Source organism: Chelonoidis abingdonii, chromosome 18 (assembly GCF_003597395.2).
Source record: "Chelonoidis abingdonii isolate Lonesome George chromosome 18, CheloAbing_2.0, whole genome shotgun sequence".
Classification (NCBI taxonomy): Eukaryota; Metazoa; Chordata; order Testudines; family Testudinidae; genus Chelonoidis; species Chelonoidis abingdonii.
Genome location: NC_133786.1, coordinates 590761 through 595533, shown reverse-complemented (window position 1 = coordinate 595533; position 4773 = coordinate 590761). Strand labels below are relative to the sequence as shown.

At 49.7% G+C, this 4773-nt stretch overlaps 1 non-coding gene across 1 annotated transcript; it reads right to left on the bottom strand.

The window, feature by feature from the left end:
• Positions 1-1858: 1858 nt before the first annotated feature.
• TRNAV-AAC (transfer RNA valine (anticodon AAC)) lies at positions 1859-1931 on the bottom strand. The gene has a single exon. It is a non-coding gene; the product is annotated as a tRNA-Val (tRNA).
• Between the last annotated feature and the right edge of the window lie 2842 nt (positions 1932-4773).

Genomic DNA, 4773 nt, shown 5'->3' with positions numbered 1-4773 from the left:
CCCGCAGCGTCGCTTTCTAAGGTGATTTATGTTTTTGCTATAGTCGTTTTTGTCGTGTTTTTTTGTGGGAGATAGGTTTCTTTGTTTGGTGTGTCGTGTTTCAGTGTTGTTACTCCTTTTTATTCGTGTCCGGTTACTGAAATGTCTTATGATTAGGCTTTCTTTTCCGTTATGTATTCGATTTATGTGTCTTGACTTGTTTGTGATATTTGTAGTTTTGATATGATGTTATGTTCTGTGATTCTGGTTGGGTACCTGTTTTTGCGTGGATTGAGTTTTAGTTGAGGAGCTCGATTTGTCTTTGTGTTCATTGATTTATGCGGCGCTGTGTTGTGAGTCTGCGCGGATTTTGGTATCGGTTTGTTGTCTAGCCCTCAGCGAGCAGGGATTATGCCGGCCACTTCCAGGAGCAGTATGCGGCATGGAGGGAGGGGCAGAGTGGGCAGGAGCCGCCTAGGCTCTGGCACAGTCTCCATGCGTCGCCTGGGGAGGTATCAGGTCTCTGTGGGCTGCCTGGGGGGGGCGTGCCGGAGGGGGCTCGGGCCACCCCTTCTGCCTCCTCTCTCCGGGGGGGCTCCCAGCCATCTGCTGCCTGACAGGGACAGAGATTTTAGGGTGCAGCAGTGCAGGGAGCAGGAAGGGCGAACCACAGCGGCTGCCTCCCTCACTTGCGGGAAAACGGCTTGAGCTGCTGGCCCCGTGGACTAAGTCACCAGGCCAACCAGTTGATCTTGTGACCAGAATTATTTGCAGTCGGGTTTTCCCCCAACAGTACCCCACAGGGGTCCAGGGTCAGCTCCAGCACAGGCCCCACAGGAAGGCTTAATGCTCGAGCTGCAGCACGTGCTGGGCAGGCTTAAGGCTGGGCTGCCACTGGCAGGAGAGAAGAAGACTTGGCCTCTGGAGGGGCAGGCTGGGGCTTCCTGGATCCCATTTGCTCACAGCCAACACCCCGCCCCAACTCCCAAGTCCTCAGTGGTGCCCTCAGTTCAGCCAGAATGGAGCAGTTTTTACTGCACCACATCTACTTATGGCTTACAGGCAACTCCCAAAACCCCCACAGCCCACCATCTCGGCCAGAAAGGAGCCCACTCAGCCTCACCATTGCTTCTTTTCCTTCCCCCCAGAACCCCACTTCTCCTGGACTGCAAGTAGCCATCTCTGGGATGCCAAGAGGAAGGCAAAGGGGTCTATCTCCCAGAAGCCAGCCTCATCTCCATGGGTTCGGCCCTCAGAAGGGCAGGTGGGGGCTTCCTGGATCCCAGTTGCTCACAGTCAGCCCAATCTCCACCTCTAAAGCCATCAATCACACCCCCATGTTGGCCATAAAGGAACAGTCATTCTCCATTGGACTCAGCTTTGCTTCTTCTCCTTTCACTCAGAACCATCCTTCTTCTCCTAGGATGCAAGTAGCCATGCATAGAATGCCGAGAGGCAGGCACAGGATTCTACTTCCCAGCAGCCAACTCCACCTCCTGAGGCTTTGCAGAACGAACAGTGGTGCTCTACTAAGCCCACTTAGCTGCACAGCTTCTGCCCTGCCTTCCTCAGCTCGACTTTCCTCTATTGCCCCATTCCTGCCTCACTTCCTCCTTTTGCAAGTCATGCAAAGGAGGCCAGCAGGAAGTGACAGCCTCTATACGCCAACCTCCAAGGGCATAGGAGTCCAAGCCACAAGCCTCCAAAAGGTCACATGCCTAACTGCTCTAGGTTTTCCAGACTGATGCCAAGGTGCTTTCTCCACTGACGTCAGCACCCTCTGTCATGTGGGGGTTGGAGTTATCCCAGGGACAGGCCAATAGGAGAAGGAGCAGCGCCTTCCTGGACAGCAAGGGGATCCGGGAAAAGGAAGCCAGCATGTTTCTGCCTGGTTTTGATCCAGGGACCTTTTGCATGTTAGGCAAACATGATCATTACTACACTACAGAAACTCCATCCACTTGGCTGGTGCTCGCCCTGGCACACAATGATGGGCAAACCTACAGACAGTGGTGGCAGTCCTCCAATAGGTCAGCTGGCAGCGCAGAGGACTGGAGCCGGGGCTCATGACGTCATCCTTACGTCACCCTTGTGACTCCAGCTTAAGGAAGAGCTTTTTTTCTTCCCCTTGGTGACAAAGAGCAAGAGAAGAATGAAAGATCAGGTGAGCCAACTCGGTACAGAAGCCCATGCTGCCTTGTCTAAAATGAGAGACTTGTGACAGTTAAAAGACCTATGGCACTTTCAGAAACACCCCACCCTGCACACAGGGGGATAGAAGAGCATTCCAAGGCCTGGGATCGAGCCAAGGACCTTTAGTTTAGCCCTCCCCCAACTCAACTACTTCAGCAGCTGCTCAATTGCTTTTTAGCCTCCTGCTTTTCTGTCTGGGATGTTTTTGTTAGCTGTGGCATAGAAAACGGACGTCACTGCGAGCGGCCCTTGAAGGCAAGATTCACTTTTGCCTTCCTTGCTTGGCTTTACTCACTTCCTCGCCCTATTCCTGCCTTAGTTCCGAGGTTTTCTGAAGGCAACAGGGGCCCAGTGGTATGAGGAGGAAGTTGGGCAGCTAGACCCTGGTGGTAAAAGTCCTGCCGCCACTTGCCACGCCACTCTCTTCTCCCAGTGTCACATATTGGCCAACAAGGACTTGGTGTCCAGCACTGCAACGGAAGGCAGTGCACAGAGCCACCCTCGCCTTGAAGCTCCAGCTCATTAAACCATATCTTCAATCAATTCTGGCCAATGAGAGACCGACATTGCTTGCTGTTTTAGCACTTGAAAATCCCATTGGCCAATCTTTGGAACTCTCTAATGCTGCACTTCAGTTCATGAGGGCAAAGGCGAGAAAAGCGACCTTTGAACTAAAGCACTAGGGTTAACGTCCTAACGCTGTCTCCTCCTGTAACACTGTTTAATACTGGCCCACCCTGTGCTGGTGACAGGTCCATTTCTAGGTGTTAGTACAGTTCAGTTACTGTCAAAATTAAAAGGTTTCTATGTGCTCAGAGGAAATGAAATTGTTTTATTTGCTTATACATGGCATGAATAAATACAGGTTTACAGATCCTAGCCTGCAAATTTATCATCTGATATGACAGAGAGAATCATGCATCCCCATTGTACATCAAAAGCATGAAATGAGCTACAAATACAATAAAAAATAAGCTATTCCAAAGAGTAACATATTGGGGAGTGGGCATTGAAGACACTTCTTGCCTGGGATGCCACTTGTTAGGGGAAGCCCTGTCAGGGAAAGCAGGAGTTAGTGTCACATGCCTATTTTCAGGCTGTAATCTGTGGGTACCCTGCTCTGGGGGAGGGATCGCGGCAGCCCAGACTCAGGGCTGGAACAGGCCCCTGATTTAGAGGGTGGCTGCTTGGTTTACAGCACTCTGATGTCTCAGACAATGTGTCTCTCCCAAAGCCTCAGATCTGCGTCCCCAGAAGGCTCCTGCGCTGCCTCTGCTCCTTTCACATTCTATAGCAAGGAGCAGCAGCAAGAGTCAGGGATGAGCCATAGGGCACCAGGTGGGGGGCAGAGGCTTCAGGAGCCCAGAGTGTTTGCCTTGCCTCGTCAGGGCATTTTGGCTGAGACCTCAGGGAACAATTGTGAGGCAGAATCCCAGGCATCTGTTGAAAGGAGCATAGGAATAAGAACAGCAACGGTCAGACTGGGTCCATCTAGCCCAGTTTCCTGTCTTCCATAGGGCCAAAGCCAGGTGCAGAGGGAATGAACAGAACAGGTAATCATCAAGTGATCCATCCCCTGTCACCCGCTCCTGCAACAGGACTAGGGACACCTCCCTGCCCATCCTGGCTCAGAGCATTCCTCCATGAATTGATTTAGCTCTTTTTTGAGACCCTGTTATAGCTTGACCTTACAACATCCTCTGGCAAGGAGTTCCGCAGGTGACTGTGCGTGTTGAAAAATACTTCCTTGTTTGTTTTTAACATGCTCCTATTCATTTCATTTGGTGACCCCTAGTTCTTGTTATGAGAAGGGATAAGTAACACTCTCCTTATTTACTTTCTCCACACAGCATGATTTTTTAGACCTCTATCATTCCCCTTAGTCACTTTTTTCCAAGCTGAAATCCCAGTCTTATTATTCCTCCTCATATGGCAGACACTCCATACCCCTTTCTGAACCTTTTCCAATTCCAATACATCTTTTTTAAGATGGGTGACCATATCTGCATGATATTCAAGATGTGGGGTACCATGGATTTATAGTGGCAATAGATTTTCTCTCTATTATCTACCTTCTTAATGACTCCCAAATTCTGTTTGCTTTTTTCGCCGCTGCACATGAGTGGATGTTTGCAGAGAACTTCCACAGTGACTCCAAGATCTCTCACTTGAGTTGCAACAGCTATTTTACTCCCATCGTTTTTATGTAGTTGGATTATTGTTTGCCATGTGCATCATTTGATATTATCAACATTGAATTTCATCTGCCATTTTGTTGTCCCTTTCACCCCAGTTTTGTGAAATCTCTTTTTGCTCCTCACAGGCTGCTTTGGACTTAACTATCCTCAGTAGATTTGATCATCTGCAAATTTTGTCACCTCACTTTTTAGAAGATCATTTATGAATATGTTGACTAGTCCTGGTCCCAGTACAGACACCGCTAGTTACCTGTTTCCATCCTGAAAACTGACCATTTAGTCCTATCCTTTGTTTCCTGTCTTTTAACCAGTTATTGATCCATGTGAGGAACTTCCGGAGGTGAAAGTAAGCCGGTATGTTCCGGTATGGGGTACCGGCAAGAGCCAGTACGCTGTGCCAGCC